Below are 11,339 nucleotides of genomic sequence, written 5' to 3'. Positions count from 1 at the left end.
CGATCACACATATATTCAACCCTATCTGTACTCCGGATGAAACCCTAGCCGCACTCCACTCCACTGCACTCCACTTCACTACGCCCAGAAGCTTACTTCCTGAGATCTCTATCCGTGTGTGACATGGCGGTTACCGCATCTGAGTCTTACACCTCCCAATCCGTTGACTATCGGGAACACGTCCCACGAGACCCCGAGGAGGAGAAGGCCGTCTGCGTTGCGCTCCGCCACTCACGGGAGGAGTCTGCCCGACAACGGTCGGAATCGATCCAGCGGGAATCCATTCCGTCCGCCCAAATGATGCATCAATCTGGCGCGAGGCGCTTCGCCGTTGCCTCATCGGTGGTAGTGCAGTCCTCTGGCATCCGAACACCATGGCCGAGGTGCTTATCAATTTGGTAGCAACTTAAAAAATTTCTAAGCAGAAGGTTAGGTGGAATGCGTGCCAGGTGTGACAGTTTCTTCTTCTTTAGAAACAATATGTGTTAGTTTAGGGGGTTAAAGATTGTGGATTGCCTTAATTTTGTAGCAGTGAACCTCAATCGCATGTTGGACGACCAAACCAGAACATGCGCGCTTGCCATGTCTCTGTGCACCGCGCTTGGTCTCGCCTCAAAATAAAAATAAAGAAAATGTTCGCTAAGCGACCGAGATGGCAGCGGCGCCGCCCGTTAGGTGGTGGAAAAGGCGCATCACGTCGGAGTATGGTCCAAGGAATGGGCGCACATCAACGTACGTCCGGGCATCGATACAGCAGCCGGACCTAGGGATGCAGTAGGCAACGACAGCAAGCGACAAACCCATTCCTTCTCAATTCTTGTGCTCGTCTTTTCAACTACAGCATGCAGTTATTTTTGGTTTGCTCTGTCAAACTGTACATGTTCATTCCCCTCAAAAAACACTATACGTATTCATATACTTAGAAAACTGGGACAACCCAGCTCGCTGAAACCATTTCTTAAATGATGCAACCATAAGAACGTACAACCAAAATGTTCACTTATTCTTTTTTAGTAAGGTCAAAGCCCAAGATGATGTGTGGTCAAAATGTAAGAATCTTGCCAAAAATATCAATACAAAGTAGATCCAGACGATACATTGTTCACATGTCAAATATTCCTGTTGCTATATTTCGGAATGTGTGGAGAACATATATGAATGTCATATTATCGTGAAATGTGTTGCCGACAGATTAGATGAAGTGGCAGATACGAAATTTTGATACCGTGAAGGCCTAAAATAGCAAAAAAATGTTTAAGTAGTTCAGAAAATAAGTTCATGACATTTATTAGAAATTGTTTGTCAAATGTAAAATTTTATTGACATAACAATATCAAAAATATTTTATTCAATTTTTTGGTGAAGTTTAGAAAATGTCCACACATTTGAAAAATGTTTCTCTCATTTATTAAAAAACAGGAAATGTAAAAAAATTTGAGCGTCCTATTTGAATAAGTTCCTATCATTAAAATCATTATATTCAAAAATAGTGAAAATTTAAATAAATATGTTCATGAAGTTAGTATGATGGCCTCTTTCTAATAGAGGTTGGTTTGTTTGTGCATTTAGTTCCTTTTTATGTACATATTTTCTCTAACAAGTTGACTGGGTATTCTTCTCCATGGGAGGCTTTGCAGTTGTAGACTTCTGTGTTTTTGTTATTTTTATTTCTTTAAGTACCTTAGGCCTATGATTTCCTCTTAGGTTTTTTTATCTGCTTTTCTTGTGAAGCCAGTGCCTTCATGATAACCATCATCATTATTAGTAGTATGTGGATTACCATATAGATTCTCAAATAGCATAGGGGTGACATCTCTTGTCCCCAGCTCAATGGATGAATTCATCTTAGATGACATATAAAAACTTGAGAAACATAGATTGTTGTAATGATTTTCTTATTGGACCTTCTTTGTAAAGCAACCTTTCCTTTGTCCTGGTAATAAATTCAATAATCCCTTTTTCCCTTCACTCAGTTTATGCGTGGAGGCTTCTCTGTTCTTTTTTCACAACTACTGGATGTGGAAGATGCTTTTTCATTGGACCATCTTTGTAACGCAACTTTTCCTCTTATCCTGGCCGTAAATTATATGATCGAACAATTCAATTAATATTGATTATGTGGATTAATGAGACAATAGGAAAGGTGCCTCCAATTAGTAAATATATATAAAATATAAGATTGCAGTTTTAAGTGTGAACTTAGGCGGCCTATCCAAAATTATAAAAACAAGATGGGTGGTGCTGGGAAAAATGTATATTCACTTTATTGTACAAATGTAATGGACCAGCATTTCCATCGTTAGAGCAGAAAAAATATCACTTCGTGAAGAGGTACCAGTACATAAGACCACCTCATAAGCATATCTTTTATGTCACATAGCATATCTTGATTACCAATGTTGACCATACAAATGTATCATTGCTAAAGAGAGATTTCCCGAGTAGTCAAAGTCCAAGTATAGTATGTCGGTAATAGTAAGGATTTGTACTACTAATTTGATTGTACAGTAAGTGTCATATGGTTCCTGCTAAAAAAAGGATGGGTACACGTAGCAAAAAGGGTGTTTTGTACTTATGCCTTAACTAACATAGAGCTTACCAATAGATTTTTTTTTAAAAATATTTCTTAATTTTTTTCATGATATTTAAAAAATGCCCACAAGTTTACATTGTGTTCCTCGCATTTTTTTAAAAAACATGAAATGTAAAAATTTAGTTTGCATAATATTTCATGAAATTCCTACCATTAAAAAATGTTATTTGCATAATTGTACAAAAACTATATAATTCAAAAAAATGTTAAGAAATATTTAAAATATCCACACCTTTAAAAAACATTCTTCCCATTTTTTAAGAAAACATGAATTAAATGTAAAAGTTTGTCAGCGTAAATTTTTGATCTCACATATATTCAACCCTATCCTGCACACCGGATGAAACCCTAGCCGCACTCCACTCCACTCCACTCCACTCCCCCCCACTTCCCTCCGCCTAGAAGCTTACTTCCTGAGATCTCTATCCGTCTGTGACATGGCGGTTAGCGCATCTGAGTCTTACACCTCCCAATCCGTTGACTATTGGGAACACGTCCCACGAGACCCCAAGGAGGATATGGTCGTCTGCGTTGCACTCCGCCACTCACGGGAGGAGTCCGCCCGACAACGGTCGGACTCGATCCAGCGGGAATCCATTCCGTCGCCCAAATGATGCATGGATCTGGCACGAGGCGCTTCGCCGTTGCCTCGTCGGCGGTACTGCAGTCCGTCTGGCATCCAAACACCATGGCGGAGGTGCTTATCAATTTGGTACCAACTTAAAATTTCTCTAAAGAGAAGGTTAGGTGGAATGCGTGCCAGGTGTGATAGTTTCTTCTTCTTCTTCAGAAACAATATGTGTTAGTTTAGGGGGTTAAAAATTGTGGGTTGCCTTAATTTTGTAGCAGTGAGCCTCGATTGCATGTTGGAGGACCAAACCAGAACATGCGCGCTTGCCATGTCTGTGTGCACCGCGCTTGGTCTCGCCTCAAAATATAAATAAAGAAAATGTTAGCTAAGCGACTAAGATGGCAGCGGCGGTGGCCCGTTAGGTGGTGGAGATGGCGCATCACGTCGGAGTATGGTCCAAGAAATGGGCGCACATCGACGTATGTCCGGGCATCGATACAGCAGCCGGGCCTAGGGATGCAGTCACTAGTGCAGAACCGGGCAATAGCACCGGTTCGTAAGGCCCTTTAGTGCCGGTTTCGGAACCGGCACTAACATTTCGGCACTAAAGGCCCCCCCCCCCCTTTAGTACCGGTTCAGCACGAACCGGTGCTAAAGGGCAACCACGTGGCACGAACCAGCTCCGGGGGCCGGGAGCCCTTTAGTACCGGTTGGTAACACCAACCAGTACTAAAATGTTTGGGGGATTTTTGGTTTTATGATTTCTTTTTCATTTAATTTTGTGTTTTCCATTTTAATTTTTTTTCGTTTGCTGGTATTTTACGGTACTACACATTGTACACGTTATGCATATATATATATATATATATATATATATATATATATATATATATATATATATATAAATAGAATTTCTAGTAGAACCAATCATATATATATCATCAATGTCTCACAAACCACCATATAATTAATTTACACATACACACATGTATAGCTATATACAATTTCTCCTACATATGCATGTTGCCTTCGGAGCCAGTGGCATTAGCCTAATTGGTGCCTTCGAAGCACGATGACAATTGGAAGTGGTTCATGACCTGTTCGATGGGGGCGGTAGCGGGTAATAGTATTCTCCCTTTGGATTTATGACCTGGTCGAGCAAAAATCTCGCTATTTCCTCTTGAAGTGCTTCTACGCGCTCCGTTTCTAGGAGCTTGTCCCGCACCTCTTTGAACTGTTAAGAAGGAGATCAATATGCATGTGTATTAGTTGTGTGACTAGATATCGATAATGGTGTAAAAATTGTGAATAGTGTTTTGACAAGCGTACCCATTCCTGTCTTTGAGATCTGCTCCTTTCGGACGCCATCATGCGAATGTTCTTGCAAACGCAGTATGCACATAGATTAGTCCCCTGCGCCTGCTTCAAGGTCTTTATTACGAGAATGGAATTTAATTTGATCAGATAATAATTAATCAAGCATGATAATTAAAGAGATGGCAGCTAGCTAGCTAGCTACTACTACTTAATTACTTACCTTGGATCGAAACCATTTCAGTTGTGGTTTCCATTCGCCTTCCGTGACGCTGATGAACCTTGCCCAAGCCCTGCCCGCCGACAAAGAAAATGAATAAAAGGATTATTAAATAGTTCATATCATAAAATGACGAACTAAATAGGCCGAGATATATAGTTAATAATGATTGAAATTACCTGTTGACTATCCCATACAAGATGTTGTAGTCACTATTTGCTTTGAGTAGCGAGTCCAGTATTTCAACTGTTCCGGCGTCAACTTTAATGATACACAAGATCCAGTGAAATCTGCATGCACACACGTTTGCATGTCTTAATTAAGCGGGCATATGTAAGAAAAAACATGTAGCTAGCTAGTAGGCAAAAACAGAGAATTTATAGTACAAGAAAGTGTGACTCACTCGAAGTTGTAAGGAAGTAGTATATCTTCGTTGTATTTGAGGCGCTTCAAGAACTCTAGCATGCTGTCCTCTACTTGCTTTTCATAATACTTGCTCATTTTCCATGTGTATTCATTAACGGTGTTTGGGTCAATGAACCCAATGCCATAGCGTCCACCTTTTCTCATTTCATACATCTTCATCCTGCATAATACCACAGAAAAGAATATAGTGAGGATAATTACAGGTAATGATTGATCAAAAGGATCACTACAGCTAGCTTGAGACTTAAATTACAGAAAGAAATCACTTACAGACAATAGCAACTGACGATAGATTTGTCGAGTGCGTCTTGATTGTATAACTGAAACAGTTCAAAATACTCAACGGCCACAGCTTTCTCATGGTAGTAATGATCCTTCTTGACATACACCATGAGGGACTCTCGATCGGATCTCTTGATAATGTCCATGTACCATTGATGCAATTCATACATTCTCGTTGGGAGCTTCTTGACATCTTCTGGCTCGACCAAAGGTTGGCCCCGGACATATTTCCGTTTTATTTCCTCCACTGTAATCCCAGGCATGTCCTCGATCTTGAGGAGTTGTCCAATAGTGATCTTGAGTTCTTCAGCCTGCATTATATGCTCCTGGGTTATTACCACATCGTCCACCTCGGGAACGTAAACTGTTTGGCCACAATAATATTGGGCGCGCGTACTGTCACGTGTTGTTGGCGGCACAACAAGCGGGGGGGTCGATTGCGCCGCCTGTTCTCCCAGCTGGGCAACGGTTTTCCCGCATTTTTCGACAGCTGCTTGTTGTTTGCTCGAGCTCGAGCTCGCCTCCTTCTGTAGACGTTGTCGATGTAACTTCCTGATGTGGCGCTCATAGTCTGTGTCAACAGGCTTAGGAGCTGGTGGTTGAGCCATACGAATGAAGTGGTCAACTACTTCCACAGGCACTTTCTCCCTTGGCGGCGGTGACGGTTTCGGTCCAAAATGGGCGTCGACTTCTGCCCGCACTATGGCATTGGTTTGCTCCTCGGTCCTGTTGTAAGCCCTCACAGGAAGAGGAGTAGTGAGGTTTGGACCATATTTATATCGCTTGCCTCCGCCTGTACTTCCTGTACTATGACCTCAACTGGTACCGCTACGCACCATAGCTGCGGGGTGTCTCTTCTGCGATTGCTGAGGCGGCAGAGACGGCTGACGGGGCTGAGTTGGACGAGGAGGAGTGGCCTGAAGCTGTGCCGGACTTGGAGGAGGAGTGGCCTGAGGTTGTGCCAGACTTGGAGGAGGAGTGGACGTCTGACACTGTGTCGGACTTGGAGGAGTGGCTTGACACTTTGCCGGACTTGGAGGAGGAGGAGTGGCCTCACGCGTTGGTGGACTTGGAGGAGCGGGAGTAAGCTGACTCGGTGGCGGACTTCGACGAGGAGTCGGGTGACGCGGTGTCGGTGGCCTTCGAAAAATGATGCAATCCTTTCTCCATAGGATGATACGATGTTTGGCATCTCCGAGTGTGTGCTCCTCATCACCTCCAGGAATGTCAAGCTCTAGCCCCGAATATTGGTCCACCACCTCATCAACCAAGACACGAGCATAGCCCGCTGGAATCGGGTTGCAATGGAAGGTTGCCTCGGGGGAATTTGAAAAAGCAACGGCGTCCGCCACCTTCATGGATATGTTCTTCATTTTGAAGTGTAGCTCGCAGTTAGTGTTCTCCATGATGTCATCCACGGGGTATCTATCCAGCACTACTGCGTCGCCCGGGGCGGAACCCACGCTGCTTCTCGGCATGGATGGGGCGGTGGTATCCAATGCTGGATCATCCGCTAGCTGCTGCAGATGCTGAGACCCCCTTTGCTGGCTAAGTGAGTCGATCTGCTCCTGCTGCCGCTGGAATTTAGCTGCCAATTCCGCTTGACTTGCTTCTAGGCCTTGAAGGCGTTCATAGTCCCGCTTCCTCTACTCCTCCTCCATCTTCCTCTTCTTCTCCTCCGCAATCTTCTTTCTCGCACGGGTTCTGTAGTCGGCGTTCCAGTCCGAAAACCCCTCATACCACGGAAGAGCGCCCTTGCCTCGTGTTCTTCCCGGGTGTTCAGGATTTCCCAGGGCACGCGTAAGCTCGTCGTTCTCTCTGTTGGGCTGGAACACCCCCGATCGAGCCTCTTCTATTGCAACAAGTAGCGCATCGTCGGCTCCGTTCAGACATGCCTTCGTCGAAACATTGCCTGTCTTCGGGTCCAACCCCCCCCCCCCCATGCGCATAGAACCAAGTCCTGCACCTGGGGGGCCAGCTCTTAGTAACCGGAGTGACACCTGCATCCTCCATCTCTTTCTCAGACTTATCCCACTTAGGCATTGCCACCGCGTAGCCACCTGGCCCCAGCTTATGGAACTTATCCTTTTTTTCGGCATTCTTCTTGTTTATTCTCGACCGTTCCTTAGCTAATTCTGAATCCTTGAATTTCACAAAATCGTCCCAATGAGCACTTTGATTCTCTAGTATCCCCTCGAATACTGGAGTCTTCCTTCCTCCCTTAACGTACTTCTCCCATGTCATTCTCTTGTGGTTCTTGAATGCAACCGCCATCTTCCTAAAAGCAGCGTCCTTGACTTTCCGCACGTCTGCTTCTGTGATTTTATCTGGTAGGGTGAAATGTTCCATGAGAGTATCCCAAAGCAGATTTTTTTGATTCTCGTCGACAAAAGTAACATCTGGACGTGGATTTGCTGGCTTTCTCCATTTTTGAAGGGAGATCGGGAGTTGGTCCTTCACAAGAAATCCGCACTGACGAACGAACTTGTCCGCAATCTTCTTAGGCGCTAATGGTTCGCTATTAGGTTTGAATGCCTCGATATTGTACCTTACGCCCTCCTTCAACTTTTTGTTCGGGCCTCGTTTCGTCCGTTTGCCTGAAGATTTGCTCGATCCGGATGGCTGAAAGAAGAAAGATCGATTCGTTAATATATCTTCAACTCATTTAAAACATGCGATGATCACCAGATTCCTGCTTATATAAATATATATACCTCGCCGGTGTTTCTTGTTTCAGGATCAACATGTTCTTCGTCGTAGTTCATGACTTCATATTCTCGGTCGTGGCGATCGAATATCATATCACCCTCTCCGGTCTTGTTTAGAAATTCGGAGCCGTCAAAATCTTCTTCATTCTGATCATCATCTGGCCCGCGTATGATATCGAACATGGTCTGTTCTCTCTCTCTGTCGGTATTGTCCGCCATAGCTTTTATTTAACTATGCCAAAAGAAATATAAAACAATTTAGTATAATCTCGAATAATAGATATAATCTATAATACATCGTCTCGAATAATAGATATAATCTTGAATACATCATCTCGAATAATAGATATAATATTGAATACATCACTAGCAAGCTAGCTAGCAAGCTAATAAAGATCGAATACTACAGAGTGATCTAGGCCACTCGCGGTTCCTGAGGTGCGGGCGGTGGACACCCAAAGAGAAGGAACCATCACTGGATCATAGCTCGGGTGATCTCCCCAAAGAACCTGCCAGGTATTGGAGAACCTGACGTCCATAGCAGCCATGTAGCGATGGACGTGCTCATCCTCCTCCCTGACACGGCGACGTACCACCTCCGGCGGGGCCGGCTCCCTCCGCACCGAAAGTGGCCCACGCGAATGCCACCAAAGGAGATGAGGGTCGACGACGGGACCCGGGGCCGGGTTCCTCACCAAGCGTCGCGCCCCTGAAGGTAGCACCTCCCAGTGCCAGCCCGGCGGAGCCCAGTCCCGGACATGGGTCCTCTGAAGCAGGACGTCGTCGCGGACGTGTCGACGGCGAAGATGCGGGCCGGGCATCGTCGACAACAAAATACTATATGCCGCAAAAGTAAAGTAACATTTTTTAAATGATGGATTGTGATGATTTCATATATGCAAATTCTAAATTTTATAACTAAAAATATAAGAAACTAAAAAAACATCGATCATCGTCTAACAATTTGAAATAAATCTAATTCATCCAGCTAGCTAAAACTAACATTTCCAAAATTTCTAACATTTCTATATAACTAACATTTCTATAACATTTGACATTATATATATTATAACTAACATTTCTACATACTATTTGACATTAATCTAATCTAATTAATTAATTCATCTAAAACTTTGTATGAAAAACAGAAAAACAGAAAAAACTAAAAGCTAAAAACAGAAAAATTGTGTGTGTGCGCGTCTAGTGTGTGTGTGTAGTGTGTGTGTGTGTGTGCATGTAGTGTGTGTGTGTGTGCGCGCGCGTGTGTGTGCGCTACGGTCGGCGCCGGCGCCGGCGCCGGTGTGAGCTACGATCGATTGGAGGGAGGAGAGGGGCCGGGGGAGGGGCTCACAGCGCGCGCGGGCAAGGTCGAGGCGACGGCGAGGGCGAGGGCGAGGGCGAGGTCGATCCAAAGGCGACGGCGACGGCAAAGCGAGGGGATCGGCGACCGGGACGGCGACGGGGGTGCCGCGGAGTCGACGGGGACACCGCGACGAGGACGGGGGCGTCGCGGAGTCGACGGGGATGGCGCGACGGGGGCGGCGACGACGCGGGTTGGGGCGGCAGCAGAGAGAAGTGGGAGATGAGAAACTGAAAATTTTCGAAGTGTTTCTTATATAGGAGACACCTTTAGTACCGGTTGGAGCCACCAACCGGTACTAAAGGCCTGTTTTGGCCAGGCCAAGCGGGGGGAAGCACCCCCCTTTAGTACCGGTTCCTGGCTCCAACCGGTACTAAAGGCCCCCCCTTTAGTACCGGTTGGTGCCATGACCCGGTACTAAAGGGGGTGCGCTGCCAGGCGAGGGGCGCAGAAGTTTAGTCCCACCTCGCTAGCCGAAGGGCGCTCACACCTGCTTATAAGCCCCGCCGCCGCTGTTGTCTCGAGCTCCTCTCTAAAGCAGGCCTTCTGGGCCTACCTCTGCTACTCTGCCCTGTGGGGCCTATTGGGTTTGCGGGCCTGCATCCTGGCCCAACAACAGGTTGGGTTTCTAGTCGTATGTAGGCCGCTGTGGCCCGGTAGGTGGGCTTTTTTTTCATTTAGTTTTTTCTTTTCTGCTTTATTTATTTTTAGTTGTTTTTTGCTGTATTTAGAGTTTCTTTGTGAATATTTTTGATAGTTTTTTAGAAACTTTCAGTTAGTGCTGGTAGTTTTTGAATTTGAATAGTTTAAATTTTGAATTATTTGAAATTTGTGTGAATCACTAGTTTGTGAATAACTTAACTTTAAAAATACATTTTCCAGTGATTCTTTTTTCTTATGTTTAATATTAGTGTGTTTTATCATTATATTCAATTTGGTAATGCTTAAGTTATTTAAAAATGAAATGCCTTTGTAACGGATGAGTTTTCGTCCGAAACCCTGATACTTCAAAACAGATTGTCCATTTTGTACACGAAGTGCATCCAGTTTTTGCGGTAACCCTCTCTACTTTTTTGCACATGCTATGTGGGTGAAATTATGATACCATGCCAACTTTCATCCTTTTCTGAGTTCATTTGAAATGCTTTTCAATTTCAGGGTCATTTAGCTGAAAAAATCAATAAATGCATGAAAGAATTTGCTTGCACATAAAATTTCTTCGCATTTCAAATGCCAAAACACATAACTAGCTACCCTAACTATTACAGAGATTCCCTCCTGGGTCTGAAACATAGAAGAAAGTGATGATAGTTAAGCCGATCACATCCCAGATCTTTGGGTGTGAAACTTTTTCTTCGCGTGTGTCCCTTTGCGTCGTAGCCATCGAAAATCTTCATCATTTAACGGGATGCTCGGGTCAATATTCACTGTGAATGGAGCAATTTCATTAAACTTTTCATAATCTTCTGACTTGTCTGTCTTGTCATCCACTCCCACAATGTTTCTCTTCCCAGAAAGAACTATGTGCCGCTTTGACTCATCGTACGATGCATTCGCTTCCTTATCTTTTCTTTTTCTTGGCTTGGTAGACATGTCCTTCACATAGAAAACCTGTGCCACATCATTGGCTAGGACGAATGGTTCTTATGCATACGCAAGATTGTTGAGATCCACTGTTGTCATTCCGTACTGCGGGTCTTCCGTTACCCCGCCTCGTGTCATATTGACCCATTTTCACCAAAACAAAGGGACCTTCAAACCACGTCGATAGTCAAGTTCCCATATGTCCTGTATATAACCATAATATGTTTCCTTTCCCGTCTTGGTTTCTGCATCAAAGCGGACACCACTGTTTTGGTTGGTGC

This window comes from Triticum urartu, chromosome 3A, assembly GCF_056163025.1.
Source record: "Triticum urartu cultivar PI428250 chromosome 3A, HENAU_Tu73, whole genome shotgun sequence".
Classification (NCBI taxonomy): domain Eukaryota; kingdom Viridiplantae; phylum Streptophyta; class Magnoliopsida; order Poales; family Poaceae; genus Triticum; species Triticum urartu.
The sequence above is the reverse complement of the archived record's forward strand: the minus strand, read 5'-3'. Positions refer to the sequence as shown.